This window comes from Anser anser (genome assembly GCF_964211835.1).
Source record: "Anser anser genome assembly, chromosome: 19".
Classification (NCBI taxonomy): domain Eukaryota; kingdom Metazoa; phylum Chordata; class Aves; order Anseriformes; family Anatidae; genus Anser; species Anser anser.
In genome coordinates this window covers 1,029,962-1,053,394 of record NC_139740.1, presented here as the reverse complement: position 1 = coordinate 1,053,394, position 23,433 = coordinate 1,029,962, and the positions used below count along the sequence as shown (strand labels likewise).

General features: G+C 50.4%; 1 long non-coding RNA gene across 1 annotated transcript in view; it reads left to right on the top strand.

Moving 5' to 3' along the window:
- The first annotated feature begins 1,057 nt into the window (after nucleotides 1–1,057).
- The window catches only part of LOC310884030, a 29,697-nt gene continuing 7,321 nt past the window's right edge, over nucleotides 1,058–23,433 (top strand). The window contains exon 1 of the long non-coding RNA XR_014573987.1: nucleotides 1,058–2,657. This is a non-coding gene — a long non-coding RNA (uncharacterized lncRNA). The remainder of the gene's footprint in view (nucleotides 2,658–23,433) is intronic.

The following is a 23,433-nucleotide window of genomic DNA, read 5'->3' as shown; positions in this document are numbered from 1 at the left end:
CCAAAACTAAAGAATTTACTAAACTAATTAAACTAAAGCATTTTACAGTCTTAGTATAGGCGATAGATAGGGAAAACCTAAACACCACATTCTTCGACCCCGCTGGAGGAGGAGACCCAATCCTGTACCAACACCTATTCTGATTCTTCGGACACCCAGAAATCTATATTCTGATCCTACCGGGGTTCGGAATCATCTCACACGTAGTCACGTACTACTCAGGCAAAAAGGAGCCCTTCGGCTACATGGGAATAGTCTGAGCCATACTATCCATCGGCTTCCTAGGATTCATCGTCTGAGCTCACCACATGTTTACAGTAGGAATAGACGTTGATACCCGAGCCTACTTTACATCAGCCACTATAATCATTGCCATCCCTACCGGAATCAAAGTATTTAGCTGACTAGCCACCCTGCACGGAGGAACAATCAAATGAGACCCCCCCAATACTATGAGCTCTAGGATTTATCTTCCTATTTACCATCGGAGGATTAACAGGAATCGTTCTTGCAAACTCTTCCCTAGACATCGCCCTGCACGACACGTACTACGTAGTTGCCCACTTCCACTACGTCCTATCCATAGGCGCTGTCTTTGCCATTCTAGCAGGATTTACTCACTGATTCCCACTACTCACTGGGTTTACCCTACACCAAACATGAGCAAAAGCCCACTTCGGGGTAATATTTACAGGAGTAAACCTAACGTTCTTCCCCCAGCACTTCCTAGGCCTAGCAGGAATACCCCGACGATACTCGGACTATCCCGACGCCTACACACTATGAAACACCATTTCCTCCTAGTCCTAGGACTTAGAGAAACTCCAGTACTAAAAATAGTAAACACAAGCAATAATTTCATATACTTCACTCTCACTCACCACTCAACTATCAGCTAACCACACCCCCGTCCACATAGCTTAACACAAAGCATGGCACTGAAGTTGCCAAGATGGCATAAAACATGCCTGCGGACAAAAGACTTAGTCCTAACCTTACGGTTGGTTTTTGCTAAATATATACATGCAAGTATCCGCGCCCCAGTGTAAACGCCCTCGACCACCTACCCCCATACAGGCCTTGAGGAGCGGGTATCAGGCACACCCAAGTAGTAGCCCAAGACGCCTCGCTAAGCCACGCCCCCACGGGTATTCAGCAGTAATTAACATTAAGCAATGAGTGCAAACTTGACTTAGTTATAGCAACAGCCTAACTTCAAGGGTTGGTAAATCTTGTGCCAGCCACCGCGGTCATACAAGAAACCCAAATCAACCGTCCTATTGACACGGCGTAAAGAGTGGTAAAATGCCTATCCTAGCTAACTAAGATCAAAATGCAACTGAGCTGTCATAAGCCCAAGATGCACCTAAACACACCATTAAGATGATCTTAGGAACTAACGACTGATTTAAACCCACGAAAGCCAGGGCCCAAACTGGGATTAGATACCCCACTATGCCTGGCCCTAAATCTTGATACTTACTTTACCGAAGTATCCGCCAGAGAACTACGAGCACAAACGCTTAAAACTCTAAGGACTTGGCGGTGCCCCAAACCCACCTAGAGGAGCCTGTTCTACAATCGATAATCCCCGATTAACCCAACCACCCCTTGCCAACACAGCCTACATACCGCCGTCGCCAGCCCACCTCGAATGAGAGCACAACAGTGGACACAATAGCACCCCGCTAATAAGACAGGTCAAGGTATAGCCTATGGAGTGGAAGAAATGGGCTACATTCCCTATTCATAGGGCACACGGAAAGAAGCGTGAAACCACTTCTGGAAGGCGGATTTAGCAGTAAAGTGGGACAATAGAGCCTACTTTAAGCCGGCCCTGGGGCACGTACATACCGCCCGTCACCCTCCTCAAAAGCCACATCCCACATAACTAATACCATAAATACGCTGAAGATGAGGTAAGTCGTAACAAGGTAAGTGTACCGGAAGGTGTACTTAGAATATCAAGACGTAGCTATAACACCAAAGCACTCAGCTTACACCTGAAAGATATCTACTAGACCGGATCGTCTTGAAGCCCCCCCTCTAGCTCAACCACACAAATAGTACACCAAAACTAAAGAATTTACTAAACTAATTAAACTAAAGCATTTTACAGTCTTAGTATAGGCGATAGAAAAGACACTTAGACGCGATAGAGACCCCAGTACCGTAAGGGAAAGATGAAATAGCAGTGAAACAATCAAAGCGACAGACAGCAAAGATCAACCCTTGTACCTTTTGCATCATGGTTTAGCGAGAACAACCAAGCAAAGTGAACTAAAGTTTGCCCCCCCGAAACCCAAGCGAGCTACTTTCAAGCAGTTAAAGAGAGCGAACCCGTCTCTGTTGCAAAAGAGTGGGATGACTTGTCAGTAGAGGTGAAAAGCCAACCGAGCTGGGTGATAGCTGGTTACCTGTGAAACGAATCTAAGTTCCCCCTTAATCCTCCCTACCGGACATCCTGAACCCTAATGAGATGATTAAGAGCTATTTAATGGAGGGACAGCTCCATTAAAAAAGGACACAACCTCGACTAGCGGATAATTCTTACTACTGATCCTACCGTGGGCCCTAAAGCAGCCATCAAAAAAGAGTGCGTCAAAGCTCCACCACCTAAAAATACCAAAATAAGATGATTCCCTTATCACAAACAGGTCAACCTATGAATATAGGAGAATTAATGCTAAAATAAGTAACTCAGGGCCACACCCCTCTAATGGCGCAAGCTTACATAGAAACATTATTAACAGACCTAGACAGATACAAAAACCCCTACAAGACCACGTATTAACTAACCCTGTTAACCCGACTCAGGAGCGCCTATAAGAGCGATTAAAATCTGTGAAAGGAACTCGGCAAATTAATAAGGCCCGACTGTTTACCAAAAACATAGCCTTCAGCAAATTAAACAAGTATTGAAGGTGATGCCTGCCCGGTGACTTAGGTTTAACGGCCGCAGTATCCTAACCGTGCAAAGGTAGCGCAATCAATTGTCCCATAAATCGAGACTTGTATGAATGGCTAAACGAGGTCTTAACTGTCTCTCACAGATAATCAGTGAAATTGATCTCCCCGTGCAAAAGCGGGGATGTGAACATAAGACGAGAAGACCCTGTGGAACTTAAAAATCAACGACCACCGCGAATCCTCAATCAACCCCACTGGGGCCACTACCATCGCAGAGCCTGGTCGATATTTTTCGGTTGGGGCGACCTTGGAGGAGAACAAATCCTCCAAAAACAAGACCATACCTCTTTACCTAGAGCTACCCCTCAAAGTGCTAACAGTGACCAGACCCAATATAATTGATTAATGGACCAAGCTACCCCAGGGATAACAGCGCAATCCCCCTCAAGAGCCCATATCGACAGGGGGGTTTACGACCTCGATGTTGGATCAGGACATCCTAATGGTGCAGCCGCTATTAAGGGTTTGTTTGTTCAACGATTAACAGTCCTACGTGATCTGAGTTCAGACCGGAGCAATCCAGGTCGGTTTCTATCTATGACACACTCTCCCCAGTACGAAAGGACCGGGAAAGTGGGGCCAATACCACAAGCACGCCCCCCCCCTCTAAGCAGTGAAACCAACTAAACCGTGAAGAGGGCCTTCCCCCACCACTTTCAATCCTAGAAAAGGACCAGCTAGAGTGGCAGAGCCCGGCAAGTGCAGAAGGCTTAAGCCCTTTCCCCAGAGGTTCAAATCCTCTCCCTAGCTTCACCCATGATTCAAATAACAACACTAAGCTGCCTCATTATATCCCTCCTATACATCATCCCAATCCTGATTGCCGTAGCCTTCCTAACCCTAGTAGAACGGAAAATCCTAAGCTACATACAATCCCGCAAAGGCCCTAACGTTGTCGGGCCTTTTGGCCTACTTCAACCATTTGCGGACGGACTGAAACTATTTACCAAAGAGCCCATCCGACCCTCTACCTCTTCCCCACTTCTATTCATTCTGATACCAATACTAGCCCTTGTCCTAGCCCTCACCACTTGAGCACCACTACCACTCCCATTTCCCCTAGCAGATCTAAACCTCGGAGTTCTCTTCCTAATAGCCATGTCAAGCCTAGCCGTCTACTCAGTCCTATGATCAGGCTGAGCCTCGAACTCAAAATACGCACTAATCGGAGCCCTACGGGCAGTAGCACAGACCATTTCATACGAAGTGACACTGGCCATAATCCTGCTATCAATAATCATACTAAGCGGAAGCTACACACTCAGCTCCTTTGCCGTCGCACAGGAGCCTCTATACTTCATTTTCTCCTCATGACCCCTAGCAATAATATGATACGTATCCACCCTAGCAGAGACAAACCGAGCTCCTTTTGACCTCACAGAGGGTGAATCTGAGCTAGTCTCAGGGTTTAACGTTGAATACGCCGCAGGACCCTTCGCCTTATTCTTCCTAGCTGAATATGCGAACATTATGCTAATAAATACACTTACAGCCATCATATTCCTAAACCCAAGCGCCCTAGGGCCACCCACAGAACTATTCCCCGTCATCCTAGCCACAAAAGTCCTCCTACTATCTTCTGGTTTCTTATGGGTCCGAGCTTCATACCCACGATTCCGATATGACCAACTAATGCACCTACTATGAAAAAACTTCCTACCCCTCACACTAGCTCTGTGCCTCTGACACATCAGCATACCTATCTGCTATGCAGGCCTACCTCCTTACATAAGGAAATGTGCCTGAACTACAAAGGGTCACTATGATAAAGTGAACATAGAGGTATAACAGCCCTCTCATTTCCTGTTGACCTTAGAAAAGTAGGAATTGAACCCACACAAGAGAAATCAAAATTCTCCATACTTCCCTTATATTATTTTCTAGTAGAGTCAGCTAATCAAGCTATCGGGCCCATACCCCGAAAATGATGGTTTAACCCCCTCCTCTACTAATGAACCCTTACGCGACCCCAATCATAACCTTCAGCCTCATCTTGGGCACCACAATCACAATTTCCAGCAACCACTGAGTTCTGGCCTGGACAGGACTGGAGATCAACGCACTAGCCATCATTCCCCTAATTGCCAAATCCCACCACCCACGAGCAGTAGAAGCCGCAACGAAATACTTCCTAACCCAAGCAGCTGCTTCCGCCCTGGTCCTATTCTCTAGCATAACCAATGCCTGAGTCACCGGCCAATGAGACATCACACAAATAAACCACCCAACCTCCTGTCTACTACTGACAGCAGCAATCGCTATTAAACTGGGCCTAGTGCCATTTCACTTCTGATTCCCAGAAGTACTACAAGGATCGCCACTAATAACAGCCCTGCTACTCTCGACCCTCATAAAATTCCCCCCACTAACCCTGCTCCTACTAACATCCAAATCCCTCGACCCAGCTCTACTCACCGCCATGGCCCTAGCCTCAACAGCACTAGGAGGCTGAATAGGACTGAACCAAACACAAACACGCAAAATCCTAGCCTTCTCGTCCATCTCCCACTTAGGCTGAATCGCCATCATCCTAGTTTACAGCCCCAAATTGGCCTTACTTACCTTCTACCTATACACAATCATAACATCAGCCGTATTCCTAGCCCTTAACAAAATCAAAGCCCTTAACCTATCCATGATCACAACCTCATGAACAAAAACCCCAGTGCTAAACGCCACCCTAATACTAGTACTTTTATCCCTAGCAGGCCTCCCCCCATTAACAGGCTTTATACCAAAGTGACTTATCATCCAAGAACTAACTAAACAGGAAATAACACCAGCAGCCATGGCAATTGCCATGCTATCACTGCTCAGCCTCTTCTTCTACCTACGCCTCGCATACCACTCAACAATTACCCTTCCCCCCAACTCCTCTAACCACATAAAACAATGATACACTAGCAAAGCCCCAAGCACACCTACTGCGGTCCTTGCCTCACTATCAATCCTCTTACTTCCCCTGTCCCCAATAATACATGCCATTGTCTAGAAACTTAGGATAACACCCCAAACCGAAGGCCTTCAAAGCCTTAAATAAGAGTTAAACCCTCTTAGTTTCTGCACATTAAGACTTACAGAATATTAACCTGTATCTTCTGAATGCAAGTCAGACGCTTTAATTAAGCTAAAGCCTCCCTAGACAGATGGGCTTCGATCCCACAAAACTCTAGTTAACAGCTAAATGCCTAAACCAATTGGCTTCTGCCTACAAAGACCCTGACGCACCCTAGTGCGCATCGATGAGCTTGCAACTCAACATGAATTTCACTACAGAGCCGATAAGAAGAGGAATTAAACCTCTGTAAAAAGGACTACAGCCTAACGCTTCAACACTCAGCCATCTTACCCGTCACCTTCATCAACCGATGACTATTTTCCACTAACCATAAGGATATTGGCACCCTGTACCTCATCTTCGGGGCATGAGCAGGAATAGTCGGCACCGCACTCAGCCTATTAATCCGCGCAGAACTAGGACAACCAGGAACTCTCCTAGGCGACGACCAAATTTACAATGTAATCGTTACCGCTCACGCCTTTGTAATAATCTTCTTTATAGTCATACCCATCATGATCGGAGGATTCGGCAACTGATTAGTCCCCCTCATAATCGGTGCCCCCGACATAGCATTCCCGTGAATAAACAACATAAGCTTTTGACTCCTCCCCCCATCATTCCTCCTCCTACTAGCCTCATCCACTGTAGAAGCTGGCGCCGGCACAGGCTGAACTGTCTACCCTCCCCTAGCAGGTGACCTTGCCCACGCCGGAGCTTCAGTAGACCTGGCTATCTTCTCACTCCACTTAGCCGGTATCTCCTCCATCCTTGGGGCCATCAACTTTATCACCACAGCCATCAACATAAAACCCCCCGCACTCTCACAATACCAAACCCCACTATTTGTCTGATCCGTACTAATTACCGCCATCCTACTCCTTCTATCACTCCCCGTACTCGCCGCCGGTATTACAATATTACTAACTGATCGAAACCTAAACACCACATTCTTCGACCCCGCTGGAGGAGGAGACCCAATCCTGTACCAACACCTATTCTGATTCTTCGGACACCCAGAAGTCTATATTCTGATCCTACCGGGGTTCGGAATCATCTCACACGTAGTCACGTACTACTCAGGCAAAAAGGAGCCCTTCGGCTACATGGGAATAGTCTGAGCCATACTATCCATCGGCTTCCTAGGATTCATCGTCTGAGCTCACCACATGTTTACAGTAGGAATAGACGTTGATACCCGAGCCTACTTTACATCAGCCACTATAATCATTGCCATCCCTACCGGAATCAAAGTATTTAGCTGACTAGCCACCCTGCACGGAGGAACAATCAAATGAGACCCCCCCCAATACTATGAGCTCTAGGATTTATCTTCCTATTTACCATCGGAGGATTAACAGGAATCGTTCTTGCAAACTCTTCCCTAGACATCGCCCTGCACGACACGTACTACGTAGTTGCCCACTTCCACTACGTCCTATCCATAGGCGCCGTCTTTGCCATTCTAGCAGGATTTACTCACTGATTCCCACTACTCACTGGGTTTACCCTACACCAAACATGAGCAAAAGCCCACTTCGGGGTAATATTTACAGGAGTAAACCTAACGTTCTTCCCCCAGCACTTCCTAGGCCTAGCAGGAATACCCCGACGATACTCGGACTATCCCGACGCCTACACACTATGAAACACCATTTCCTCCATCGGCTCCCTAATCTCAATAGTAGCCGTAATCATACTAATATTCATCATCTGAGAAGCCTTTCCGGCCAAACGAAAAGTCCTACAACCAGAACTAACTACCACAAACGTTGAATGAATCCACGGCTGCCCTCCCCCATACCATACTTTCGAGGAACCGGCCTTCGTCCAAGTACAAGAAAGGAAGGAATCGAACCCTCACATGCTGGTTTCAAGCCAACTGCATTAACCGCTCATGCTTCTTTCTTATGAGACGTTAGTAAACCAATTACATAGCCTTGTCAAGACTAAATCACAGGTAAAAATCCTGTACATCTCATGTGGCCAACCACTCCCAACTAGGATTCCAAGACGCCTCATCACCCATCATAGAAGAACTCGTTGAATTCCACGACCACGCCCTAATCGTTGCCCTAGCTATCTGCAGCCTAGTTCTCTACCTTTTAGCCCACATACTAACAGAAAAACTCTCGTCCAATGCTGTAGACGCCCAAGAAGTAGAGCTGATCTGGACAATCCTACCTGCTATCGTCCTGGTACTCCTCGCCCTCCCATCCCTACAAATCCTCTACATAATGGACAAAATCGACGAACCAGACCTCACCCTAAAAGCCATCGGCCACCAATGATACTGAAGCTACGAATACACAGACTTCAAAGACCTATCATTCGACTCCTACATAGTGCCCACCCCAGACTTACCCAACGGCCACTTCTGACTGCTAGAAGTTGACCACCGCGTAGTTATCCCAATAGAATCCCCCATCCGCGTGATCATTACTGCAGGAGACGTACTCCACTCCTGAGCAGTCCCAACGCTCGGAGTTAAAACAGACGCAATCCCAGGCCGACTAAACCAAACTTCATTCATTACCACCCGGCCTGGGATTTTTTACGGACAATGCTCAGAAATTTGCGGGGCTAATCACAGCTACATACCCATTGTAGTAGAATCAACCCCACTCCCACATTTCGAGGCCTGATCGTCCCTTCTATCATCATCCTAATCATTAAGAAGCTATGCAACAGCACTAGCCTTTTAAGCTAGCCAAAGAGGGACTTCCCCCTCCTTAATGATATGCCACAGCTTAACCCCGCACCATGATTTTCAATCATAATTATAACCTGATTAACCCTAGCACTCCTCATCCAACCAAAACTACTAGCCTTCACCACAACCAACCCCCCATCAAATAAGACCTCCCTCACTACCAAACCCACACCATGATCCTGACCATGAACCTAAGCTTCTTTGACCAATTTTCCAGCCCCAATCTATTTGGCATCCCCTTAATCCTACTATCCCTACTCTTCCCAGCCCTACTATTCCCGTCCCCAAACAACCGATGAATCAACAACCGCCTTTCTACTATCCAAACATGACTCCTTCACCTAATCACAAAACAACTAATAGTCCCACTCAACAAAAATGGCCACAAATGAGCCATAATATTTACATCCCTAATAATCATACTTCTTACAATCAACCTTCTAGGCCTCCTTCCATATACATTCACCCCAACCACCCAACTATCTATGAACATAGCCCTAGCCTTCCCACTATGGCTCGCCACACTACTAACAGGCCTACGAAACCAACCATCAGCCTCTTTAGCCCACCTATTACCCGAAGGTACCCCTACACCCCTAATCCCCGCACTAATCCTGATCGAAACAACCAGCCTACTAATCCGCCCCCTAGCCCTCGGAGTCCGCCTTACAGCCAACCTTACAGCAGGACACTTACTCATCCAACTCATCTCTACAGCCTCCATTGCATTAATACCCACCCTTCCTGCAGTATCCATCCTAACAATAATCATCCTACTACTCCTAACCATCCTAGAAGTAGCAGTAGCCATAATCCAGGCCTACGTCTTCGTGCTCCTTCTAAGCCTATACTTACAAGAAAACGTCTAATGGCACACCAAGCACACTCATACCACATAGTTGACCCAAGCCCTTGACCAATCTTCGGGGCAGCCGCCGCCCTACTCACAACCTCAGGATTAATCATGTGATTCCACTACAACTCATCCATACTACTAACCCTAGGCCTCATCTCAATACTCCTAGTAATACTCCAATGATGACGAGACATTGTACGAGAAAGCACCTTCCAAGGCCATCACACTCCCACAGTCCAAAAAGGCCTACGATACGGCATAATCCTTTTCATCACATCCGAAGCATTCTTCTTCTTAGGGTTCTTCTGAGCGTTCTTCCACTCGAGCCTGGCCCCAACCCCAGAACTAGGAGGCCAATGACCCCCAACAGGAATTAAACCACTCAACCCGATAGAAGTCCCCCTACTAAACACAGCCATCCTACTAGCCTCAGGCGTTACCGTAACGTGAGCCCATCACAGCATCACAGAAGGAAACCGAAAACACGCCATCCACGCCCTAACCCTAACGATCCTCCTGGGATTCTACTTCACAGCCCTACAAGCAATAGAATACCACGAAGCCCCATTCTCAATCGCCGATAGCGTCTACGGATCTACCTTCTTCGTTGCCACTGGATTCCACGGACTCCACGTAATCATCGGATCCTCCTTCCTGACCGTCTGCCTCTTCCGACTGATCAAGTTCCACTTTACATCAGACCACCACTTCGGATTCGAGGCAGCAGCCTGATACTGACACTTCGTAGACGTCATCTGACTATTCCTCTACATAACCATCTACTGATGAGGATCTTGCTCTTCTAGTATATTAATTACAATTGACTTCCAATCTCTAGAATCTGGTATAAACCCAGAGGAGAGCAATGAACGCACTCATGTTCATATTCGCCCTATCATCAATCCTAAGCGCCGCCCTAACCGCATTAAACTTCTGACTCGCCCAAATAAACCCCGACTCAGAGAAACTCTCACCGTACGAATGTGGATTCGACCCACTTGGATCTGCTCGATTACCATTCTCAGTCCGATTCTTCCTCAGTAGCCATCCTGTTCGTCCTATTCGACCTAGAAATCGCCCTCCTACTCCCCCTGCCATGAGCCGTCCAACTCCAATCCCCCCTAATGACCCTCACCTGAACTGTAGCGATCCTCCTTCTCCTAACACTCGGACTGGCCTACGAGTGAATTCAAGGGGGCCTAGAATGAGCAGAATAACAGAAAGTTAGTCTAACCAAAAAGATAGCTGGTTTCGACCCAGCAGATTACAGCCAACCCTGTAACTTTCTTATGTCGCCCCTACATTTAAGCTTCTACTCAGCCTTCATTTTCAGCGGACTAGGACTAGCCTTCCACCGAACCCACCTAGTATCCGCCCTACTATGCCTTGAAAGCATAATATTATCGATATTCGTAGGCCTATCAATATGATCCATCGAAAACCAAGTCTCCTCATTCACCATGGTACCAATTCTCATGCTAACCTTCTCAGCGTGTGAGGCGGGCACAGGCCTGGCCATCCTAGTAGCCTCCACCCGCACACATGGCTCCGACCATCTACACAACCTAAACCTCCTGCAATGCTAAAAATCATCCTACCCACAATCATACTTCTTCCAACAGCCCTGCTGTCTCCACCAAAATTTCTATGGACTAACACCACCTTATACAGCCTCCTAATCGCTGCCCTAAGCCTACAGTGATTAATCCCAACCTACTACCCCTACAAATTTTTATCCAACTGAACAGGAATTGACCAAATCTCATCCCCCCTCCTAGTACTATCCTGCTGACTACTCCCACTCATAATCATAGCAAGCCAAAACCACCTGCAACAAGAACCCCTACAACGCAAACGAATCTTTATCTCAACCTTAGTCGCAGTCCAGCCATTCATCCTACTAGCCTTTTCCACCACAGAACTAGCACTATTTTACATCTCATTTGAAGCAACCCTCATTCCCACCCTAATCTTAATCACCCGATGGGGGAACCAACCAGAACGCCTAAGCGCTGGCATCTACCTGCTATTCTACACGCTAGTAAGCTCTCTACCCCTGCTAATCACAATCATACACCTATACGTGAAAATTGGCACCCTGCACCTGCCAACCCTACAACTAACCCACCCAACCCTATCCACCTCATGGACAGGAATACTATCAGGTCTAGCACTGCTCATAGCATTCATAGTAAAAGCCCCACTATACGGCCTACACCTCTGACTGCCAAAAGCCCACGTAGAAGCACCCATCGCAGGCTCAATACTCCTCGCCGCCCTACTACTAAAGCTAGGAGGATATGGAATTATACGAGTCACTCTATTTATGGGCCCACTGTCCAACCTCCTGCACTACCCCTTCCTAACCCTGGCCCTATGAGGCGCCCTAATGACTAGCTCAATCTGCCTACGACAGACAGACCTAAAATCACTAATCGCTTATTCATCCGTTAGCCACATAGGCCTAGTTATCGCCGCAGGAATAATCCAAACCCACTGATCATTCTCAGGGGCAATGATCCTAATAATTTCCCATGGACTAACTTCCTCCATACTATTCTGCCTAGCCAACACAAACTATGAACGTACGCACAGCCGAATTCTACTACTCACACGAGGCCTACAACCTCTCCTACCACTCATAGCTACCTGATGATTGCTGGCCAATCTAACAAACATAGCCTTACCCCCAACAACAAACCTCATAGCAGAGCTAACCATTATAATCACCTTATTCAACTGATCTGCCTTCACGATCATCCTAACAGGAATCGCAACCCTACTAACCGCCTCCTACACCTTATTCATACTACTAATGACCCAACGAGGCTCAATCCCCTCCCACATCACATCTATGCAAAACTCAACCACGCGAGAACACCTGCTCATAACACTCCACATTATCCCAATATTCCTCCTAATCCTCAAACCCGAACTGATCTCCGGAATCCCCTCATGCAAGTATAGTTTAAACCAAACATTAGACTGTGATTCTAAGAATAGAAGTTCAAACCTTCTTACCTGCCGAGGGGAGGGTTTAACCAACAAGAGCTGCTAACTCTTACATCTGAGCCTAAAACCTCAGCCCCCTTACTTTTAAAGGATAACAGCAATCCACTGGTCTTAGGAACCACCCATCTTGGTGCAAATCCAAGTAAAAGGAGTGAACCCCACACTACTAATCAACTCCCTCACACTACTCACGCTGACAATCCTCCTAACCCCAATCATCCTGCCATTTCTATTTAAAAACTTTAAAAACACCCCACAAGCCACCACCCGCGCTGTTAAAACCGCATTCCTAATTAGCCTAGCCCCTACAACCGCATTCATCTACTCGGGAATAGAATCTGTCACCTGCCACTGGGAGTGAAAATTCATTATAAACTTTAAAATCCCCCTGAGCCTAAAAATAGACCAATACTCAATAACATTTCTTCCAATCGCCCTATTTGTAACATGATCAATCCTACAATTCGCCATATGATACATGGCCTCAGAGCCATACGTAACAAAATTTTTCACCTACCTACTGACATTCCTAGTCGCCATACTCCTCCTAACAACCGCAAACAACATATTCCTCCTATTCGTAGGCTGGGAAGGAGTACGAATCATGTCCTTCCTTCTCATCGGCTGATGACAAGGCCGAGCAGATGCCAACACCGCCGCCCTACAAGCCGTAATCTACAACCGAATCGGAGACGTCGGACTGACCCTGAGCATAGCATGACTAGCTTCAACATTCAACACCTGAGAGATCCAACAAGCCGTACACCCCCACCAAACCCCAATCCTCCCCCTCATAGGATTAATCCTCGCAGCCGCAGGAAAATCCGCCCAATTTGGACTCCACCCATGACTGCCCGCAGCAATAGAAGGCCCCACCCCAGTATCAGCCCTACTGCACTCCAGTACCATAGTAGTAGCCGGAATCTTCCTGCTCATCCGCATGCACCCCCTGCTAGCCACCAACCAGACAGCCCTAACTGCCTGCCTATGCCTAGGTGCTCTATCAACCCTATTCGCTGCCACATGCGCCCTAACCCAAAATGACATCAAAAAAATCATTGCTTTCTCAACATCCAGCCAACTAGGACTAATAATAGTCACTATCGGACTAAACCTCCCACAACTAGCCTTCCTACACATCTCAACCCATGCCTTCTTTAAAGCCATACTATTCCTATGCTCAGGGTCTATCATCCACAACCTAAACGGAGAACAAGATATCCGAAAGATAGGAGGCCTACAGAAAATACTCCCAGTCACTACTTCCTGCCTAACCATCGGAAACCTGGCGCTGATAGGAACCCCATTCCTAGCCGGATTCTACTCAAAAGACCTCATCATCGAAAGCTTAAACACATCATACCTAAATACTTGAGCCCTACTCCTAACCCTTATAGCCACAGCATTCACCGCAACCTACAGCATCCGCATAACCATCCTAGTCCAAGCTGGACAAACCCGAATCCCCCCAATAGTATCAATAAACGAAAACAACCCACTAATCACCGCCCCCCTAACCCGACTCGCCCTAGGCAGCATTACAGCAGGAATAATCATTACCTCTTTCATCACACCAACCAAAACCCCCCCAATAACCATACCCCTTATCACCAAAACCGCTGCCATCCTCATAACAATCCTAGGAATCATCCTAGCCCTAGAACTATCGAACATAACACACACCCTCACTCACCCCAAACCAAACCCCCTCATAAACTTCTCCTCTGCATTAGGGTACTTCAACCCCCTAGTACACCGATTCTTCTCCAAAAACCTACTAGAAAAGGGACAAAACATTGCCCTACACTTGATCGACCTCTCCTGACTTAAAAAAATAGGGCCAGAGGGCCTTGCTGAACTACAAGTAGCCGCAAGCAAAGCCGCAACCTCAATACACACAGGGCTAATTAAGGCCTACCTAGGATCCTTCGCCCTCTCCATCCTGGTAATAATCCTAATAACACACAGACTCACTAATGGCCCCTAACATCCGCAAATCCCATCCCCTACTAAAAATAATCAACAACTCCCTAATCGACCTACCCGCCCCCTCCAACATCTCTGCCTGATGAAACTTCGGCTCCCTTCTAGCCATCTGCTTAGCCACACAAATCCTAACAGGCCTGCTACTAGCCATACACTACACCGCAGACACTTCACTCGCCTTCTCCTCAGTAGCTCACACATGCCGAGACGTCCAGTACGGATGGCTCATCCGCAACCTCCACGCCAACGGTGCTTCGCTCTTCTTTATCTGCATCTACTTACACATCGGACGAGGCCTCTACTACGGCTCCTACCTATACAAAGAAACCTGAAACACAGGAGTAATCCTCCTACTCACCCTAATAGCAACTGCCTTCGTAGGGTATGTCCTACCATGAGGACAAATGTCATTCTGAGGGGCCACCGTAATCACCAACCTATTCTCAGCCATCCCGTACATTGGGCAAACTCTAGTAGAATGAGCCTGAGGAGGATTCTCAGTAGACAATCCAACCTTAACCCGATTCTTCGCCATCCACTTCCTACTGCCCTTCCTAATTGCAGGAATCACCCTAGTCCACCTAACCTTCCTACACGAATCAGGCTCAAATAACCCACTAGGAATCGTATCAGACTGCGACAAAATCCCATTCCACCCATACTTCTCCATTAAAGACAGCTTAGGGCTTACCCTAATAATCACCCCTCTAATAGCACTAGCCCTATTTTCACCGAACCTCCTGGTTCTTGGAATCCTAGTTGGGAGTGGTTGGCCACATGAGATGTACAGGATTTTTACCTGTGATTTAGTCTTGACAAGGCTATGCAATTGGTTTACTAACGTCTCATAAGAAAGAAGCATGAGCGGTTAATGCAGTTGGCTTGAAACCCATCCCCAGTGCTGCTAGTGCACTCTCTGAACTCACTGAAGTGCATTCCCAGTGGTGCCAGTGCACTCTCTGCACTCACTGCACTGCATCCCCAGTGGTGCCAGTGCGCTCTCTGGAGTCACAGCACTGCATCCCCAGTGGTGCCAGTGCACTCGCTGGACTCACTGCAGTGCATCCCCAGTGGTGCCAGTGCACTCTCTGGACTCACTGCACTGCATCCCCAGTGGTGCCAGTGCACTCTCTGGACTCACTGCACTGCATCACCAGTGGTGCCAGTGCACTCTCTGGACTCACTGCACTGCATCCCCAGTGGTGCCAGTGCACTCTCTGGACTCACTGCACTCCATCCCCAGTGGTGCCAGTGCACTCTCTGGACTCACTGAAGTGCATCCCCAGTGGTGCCAGTGCACTCTCTGCACTCACTGCACTGCATCCACAGTGGTGCCAGTGCGCTCTCTGGAGTCACAGCACTGCATCCCCAGTGGTGCCAGTGCAATCTCTGGACTCACTGCACTGCATCCCCAGTGGTGCCAGTGCACTCTCTGAACTCACTGAAGTGCATCACCAGTGGTGCCATTGCACTCTCTGCACTCACTGCACTGCATCCCCAGTGGTGCCAGTGCACTCACTGGACTGACTGCAGTGCATCCCCAGTGGTGCCAGTGCGCTCTCCAGAGTCACAGCACTGCATCCCCAGTGGTGCCAGTGCACTCACTGGACACACTGTACTGCAACACAGGTGGTGCCAGTGCACTCTCTGCACTCACTGCACAGCATCCCCAGTGGTGCCAGTGCATTCACTGGACTCACTGGACTGCATCACCAGTGGTGCCAGTGCACTCTCTGGACTCAATGCACTACATCCCCAGTGGTGCCAGTGCACTCTCTGGACTCACTGCACTGCATCCCCAGTGGTGCCAGTGTACTCTCTGGACTCACTGCACTGCATCCCCAGTGGTGCCAGAGCACTCTCTGGACTCACTGCAGTGCATCCCCAGTGGTGCCAGTGCACTCTCTGGACTCACTGCACTGTATCCGCAGTGGTGTCAGTGCACTCTCTGTACTCACTGAAGTGCATCCCCAGTGGTGCCAGTGCACTCTCTGGACTCACTGCACTGCATCCCCAGTGGTGCCAGTGCACTCTCTGGACTCACTGCACTGCATCCCCAGTGGTGCCAGTGCAATCTCTGGACTCACTGTAGTGCATCCCCAGTGGTGCCAGTGCTCTCTCTGGACTCACTGCACTGCATCCCCAGTGGTGCCAGTGCACTCTCTCGAGTCACTGCACTACATCCCCAGTAGTGCCAGTGCACTTCACTGGACTCACTGTACTGCATCATCGGTGGTGCCAGTGCACTCTCTGGACTCACTGCAGTGCATCCCCAGTGGTGCCAGTGTACTCTCTGGACTCACTGCACTGCAGGCCCAGTGGTACCAGTGCACTCACTGGACTCACTGTACTGCATCACCAGTGGTGCCAGTGCACTCTCTGGACTCACTGCACTGCATCCCCAGTGGTTCCAGTGCATTCACTGGACTCACTGTACTGCATCTCCAGTGGTGCCAGTGCACTCTCTGGACTCACTGCACTGCATCCCCAGTGGTGCCAGTGAGCTCTCTGGACTCACTGCACTGCATCCCCAGTGGTGCCAGTGTACTCACAGGATTCACTGCACTGCATCCCCAGTGGTGCTAGTGCAGTCTCTGGACTCACTGCAGTGCATCCCCAGTGGTGCTAGTGCAGTCTCTGGACTCACTGCAGTGCATCCCCAGTGGTGCCAGTGCACTCTCTGGACTCACTGAAGTGCATCCCCAGTGGTGCCAGTGCACTCTCTGGGCTCACTGAAGTGCATCCCCAGTGGTGCCAGTACACTCTCTGGACTCACTGCACTGCATCCCCAGTGGTGCCAGTGCACTCTCTGGACTCACTGAAGTGCATTATCAGTGGTGCCAGTGCACTCTCTGGACTCACTGTAGTGCATCCCCAGTGGTGCCAGTGCACTCTCTGGACTCACTGCAGTGCATCCCCAGTGGTGCCAGTGCACTCTCTGGACTCACTGCACTGCATCCCCAGTGGTGCCAGTGAAGTCTTTGGACTCACTGCACTGCATCCCCAGTGGTGCCAGTGCACTCTGTGGAGTCACTGAAGTGCATCCCCAGTGGTGCCAGTGCACTCTCTGGACTCACTGCACTGCATGTCCAGTGGTGCCAGTGCACTCTCTGGACTCACTGTACTGCATCCCCACTGGTGCCAGTGCACTATGTGGACTCACTGTACTGCATCCCCAGTGGTGACAGTGCACTCTCTGGACTAACTGCAGTGCATCCCCAGTGGTGCCACTGCACTCTCTGGACTCACTGCAGTGCATCCCCAGTGGTGCCAGTGCACTCTCTGGACTCACTGCAGTGCATCCCCAGTGGTGCCAGTGCAGTCTCTGGACTCACTGCACTGCATCCCCAGTGGTGCCAGTGCACTGTCTGGACTCACTGCAGTGCATCCCCAGTGGTGTCAGTGCACTCTCTGGACTCACTGTACTGCACCCTCAGTGGTGCCAGTGCACTCACTGGACTGACTGCACTTCATCCCCAGTGGTGCCAGTGCGCTCTCTGGAGTCACAGCACTGCATCCCCAGTGGTGGCAGTGCACTCACTGGACTCACTGCACTGCATCACAGGTGGTGCCAGTGCACTCTCTGGACTCACTGCAGTGAATCCCCGGTGGTGCCAGTGTACTCTCTGCAGTCACTGCACTGCATCCCCAGTGGTGCCAGTGCACTCACTGGACTAACTGGACTGCATCCCCAGTGGTGCCAGTGCACTCTCTGGACTCACTGCAGTGCATCCCCAGTGGTGCCAGTGTACTCTCTGGACTCACTGCAGTGCATCCCCAGTGGTGCCAGAGCACTCTCTGGACTCACTGCACTGCATCCCCAGTGGTGCCAGTGCACTCTCTGGACTCACTGCACTGCATCCCCAGTGGTGTCAGTGCACTCTCTGGACTCACTGAAGTGCATACCCAGTTGTGCCAGTGCACTCTCTGGACTCAATGCACTGCATCCCCAGTGGTGCCAGTGCACTCTCTGGACTCAGTGCACTGCATCCCCAGTGGTGCCAGTGCAATCTCTGGACTCACTGTAGTGCATCCCCAGTGGTGCCAGTGCACTCTCTGGACTCACTGCACTGCATCCCCAGTGGTGCCAGTGCACTCTCTGGACTCACTGCACTGCATCCCCAGTGGTGCCAGTGCACTCTCTGGAGTCACTGAAGTGCATCCCCAGTGGTGCCAGTGCACTCTCTGGACTCACTGCACTGCATGCCCAGTGGTGCCAGTGCACTCACTGGACTCACTGCAGTGCATTCCCTCTGGTGCCAGTGCACTCTCTGGACTCACTGCACTGCATCCCCAGTGGTGCCAGTGCACTCTCTGGACTCACTGCACTGCATCCCCAGTTGTGCCAGTGCACTCTCTGGACTCACTGCAGTGCATCACCAGTGGTGCCAGTGCACTCTCTGGACTCACTGAGGTGCATCCCCAGTGGTGCCAGTGCAATCTCTGGACTCACTGCACTGCATCACCAGTGGTGCCAGTGCACACTCTGGACTCACTGCACTGCATCCCCAGTGGTGCCAGTGCACTCTCTGGACTCACTGCACTGCATCCCCAGTGGTGCCAGTGCATTCACTGGACTCACTGCACTGCATCCCCAGTGGAGCCCGTGCACTCTCTGGACCCACTGCAGTGCATCCCCAGTGGTGCCAGTGCACTCTCTGGACTCACTGCAGTGCATCCCCAGTGGTGCCACTGCACTCTCTGGACTCACTGAAGTGCATTCTCAGTGGTGCCAGTGCACTCTCTGGACTCACTGCACTGCATCCCCAGTGGTGCCAGTGCACTCACTGGACTGACTGCACTGCATCCCCAGTGGAGCCAGTGCGCTCTCTGGACTCACTGCAGTGCATCCCCAGTGGTGCCAGTGCACTCTCTGGAGTCATTTCAGTGCATCCCCAGTGGTGCCAGTGCACTCTCTGGACTCACTGCAGTGCATCTCCAGTGGTGCCAGTGCACTCTCTCGAGTCACTGCACTACATCCCCAGTAGTGCCAGTGCACTCACTGGACTCACTGTACTGCATCATCGGTGGTGCCAGTGCACTCTCCGGACTCACTGCACTGCATCCCCAGTGGTGCCAGTGCACTCTCTGGACTCACTGCACTGCAGGCCCAGTGGTACCAGTGCACTCACTGGACTCACTGTACTGCATCACCAGTGGTGCCAGTGCACTCTCTGGACTCACTGCACTGCATCCCCAGTGGTTCCAGTGCATTCACTGGACTCACTGTACTGCATCTCCAGTGGTGCCAGTGCACTCTCTGGACTCACTGCACTGCATCCCCAGTGGTGCCAGTGAGCTCTCTGGACTCACTGCACTGCATCCCCAGTGGTGCCAGTGTACTCACAGGATTCACTGCACTGCATCCCCAGTGGTGCTAGTGCAGTCTCTGGACTCACTGCAGTGCATCCCCAGTGGTGCCAGTGCACTCTCTGGACTCACTGCAGTGCATCCCCAGTGGTGCCAGTGCAGTCTCTGGACTCACTGCACTGCATCCCCAGTGGTGCCAGAGCACTCTCTGGACTCACTGCACTGCATCCCCAGTGGTGCCAGTGCACTCTCTGGACTCACTGCACCGCATCCCCAGTGGTGCCAGTGCACTCTCTGGACTCACTGCACTGCATCCCCAGTGGTGCCAGTGAAGTCTTTGGACTCACTGCACTGCATCCCCAGTGGAGCCAGTGCACTCTGTGGAGTCACTGAAGTGCATCCCCAGTGGTGCCAGTGCACTCTCTGGACTCACTGCACTGCATGTCCAGTGGTGCCAGTGCACTCTCTGGACTCACTGTACTGCATCCCCACTGGTGCCAGTGCACTATGTGGACTCACTGTACTGCATCCCCAGTGGTGACAGTGCTCTCTCTGGACTCACTGCACTGCATCCCCAGTGGTGCCAGTGCACTCTCTGGTCTCACTGCAGTGCATCCCCAGTGGTGCCAGTGCAGTCTCTGGACTCACTGCACTGCATCCCCAGTGGTGCCAGTGCACTTTCTGGACTCACTGCAGTGCATCCCCAGTGGTGTCAGTGCACTCTCTGGACTCACTGTACTGCACCCCCAGTGGTGCCAGTGCACTCACTGGACTGACTGCACTGCATCCCCAGTGGTGCCAGTGCGCTCTCTGGAGTCACAGCACTGCATCCCCAGTGGTGCCAGTGCACTCACTGGACTCACTGCACTTCATCACAGGTGGTGCCAGTGCACTCTCTGGACTCACTGCAGTGAATCCCCGGTGGTGCCAGTGTACTCTCTGCAGTCACTGCACTGCATCCCCAGTGGTGCCAGTGCACTCACTGGACTAACTGGACTGCATCCCCAGTGGTGCCAGTGCACTCTCTGGACTCACTGCACTGCATCCCCAGTGGTGCCAGTGTACTCTCTGGACTCACTGCAGTGCATCCCCAGTGGTGCCAGAGCACTCTCTGGACTCACTGCACTGCATCCCCAGTGGTGCCAGTGCACTCTCTGGACTCACTGCAGTGCATCCCCAGTGGTGCCAGTGCACTCTCTGGACTCACTGCACTGCATCCCCAGTTGTGCCAGTGCACTCTCTGGACTCAATGCACTGCATCCCCAGTGGTGCCAGTGCACTCTCTGGAGTCTCTGCACTGCATCCCCAGTGGTGCCAGTGCAATCTCTGGACTCACTGTAGTGCATCCCCAGTGGTGCCAGTGCACTCTCTGGACTCACTGCAGTGCATCCCCAGTGGTGCCAGTGCACTCTCTGGACTCACTGTACTGCATCACCAGTGGTGCCAGTGCACTCTCTGGACTCACTGCAGTGCATCCCCAGTGGTGCCAGTGCACTCTCTGGACTCACTGCACTGCAGCCCCGGTGGTGCCAGTGCAATCTCTGGACTCACTGCAGTGCATCCCCAGTGGTGCCAGTGCACTCTCTGGACTCACTGCACTGCATCCCCAGTTTTGCCAGTGAAGTCTTTGGACTCACTGCACTGCATCCCCAGTGGTGCCAGTGCACTCTCTGGAGTCACTGAAGTGCATCCCCAGTGGTGCCAGTGCACTCTCTGGACTCACTGCACTGCATGCCCAGTGGTGCCAGTGCACTCTCTGGACTCACTGCACTGCATCCCCAGTGGTACCAGTGCACTCTGTGGACTCACTGTACTGCATCCCCAGTGGTGACAGTGCACTCTCTGGACTCACTGCACTGCATCCCCAGTGGTGCCAGTGCACTCTCTGGACTCACTGCAGTGCATCCCCAGTGGTGCCAGTGCACTCTCTGGACTCACTGCACTGCATCCCCAGTGGTGCCAGTGCAGTCTCTGGACTCACTGCACTGCATCCCCAGTGGTGCCAGTGCACTCTCTGGACTCACTGCACTGCATCCCCAGTGGTGTCAGTGCACTCTCTGGACTCACTGAAGTGCATCCCCAGTTGTGCCAGTGCACTCTCTTGACTCAATGCACTGCATCCCCAGTGGTGCCAGTGCACTCTCTGGACTTCAATCTTTGGTTTACAAGACCAATGTTTTTATAAACTAGTAGAGTATTTAGCAGTTGAGTATTTTGTTTTCTAGGGCGCTTGCGGCGGGGAGGAGAAATAGGAGGATAGTGAAGTAGGCGATTGAAGCGAGTTGGCCGATGATGATGAATGGGTGTTCGACGGGTTGGCTTCCTACTCATGTTAGGACGAGGAGGTCGGCGACTAGTACTCAGAATAGGAGCTGGGAGAGTGGTCGGAATGTTATTGCTCGTTGTTTTGATTTGTGCAGGAATGGGATTAGGAATAGGATCAGTACGGAGGCGGCCAGTGCTAATACGCCTCCTAGTTTATTTGGGATTGAACGTAGGATGGCGTAGGCGAAACTATGAAACACACTATGAAACACCATTTCCTCCATCGGCTCCCTAATCTCAATAGTAGCCGTAATCATACTAATATTCATCATCTGAGAAGCCTTTCCGGCCAAACGAAAAGTCCTACAACCAGAACTAACTACCACAAACGTTGAATGAATCCACGGCTGCCCTCCCCCATACCATACTTTCGAGGAACCGGCCTTCGTCCAAGTACAAGAAAGGAAGGAATCGAACCCTCACATGCTGGTTTCAAGCCAACTGCATTAACCGCTCATGCTTCTTTCTTATGAGACGTTAGTAAACCAATTACATAGCCTTGTCAAGACTAAATCACAGGTAAAAATCCTGTACATCTCATGTGGCCAACCACTCCCAACTAGGATTCCAAGACGCCTCATCACCCATCATAGAAGAACTCGTTGAATTCCACGACCACGCCCTAATCGTTGCCCTAGCTATCTGCAGCCTAGTTCTCTACCTTTTAGCCCACATACTAACAGAAAAAACTCTCGTCCAATGCTGTAGACGCCCAAGAAGTAGAGCTGATCTGGACAATCCTACCTGCTATCGTCCTGGTACTCCTCGCCCTCCCATCCCTACAAATCCTCTACATAATGGACGAAATCGACGAACCAGACCTCACCCTAAAAGCCATCGGCCACCAATGATACTGAAGCTACGAATACACAGACTTCAAAGACCTATCATTCGACTCCTACATAGTGCCCACCCCAGACTTACCCAACGGCCACTTCCGACTGCTAGAAGTTGACCACCGCATAGTTATCCCAATAGAATCCCCCATCCGCGTGATCATTACTGCAGGAGACGTACTCCACTCCTGAGCAGTCCCAACGCTCGGAGTTAAAACAGACGCAATCCCAGGCCGACTAAACCAAACTTCATTCATTACCACCCGGCCTGGGATTTTTTACGGACAATGCTCAGAAATTTGCGGGGCTAATCACAGCTACATACCCATTGTAGTAGAATCAACCCCACTCCCACATTTCGAGGCCT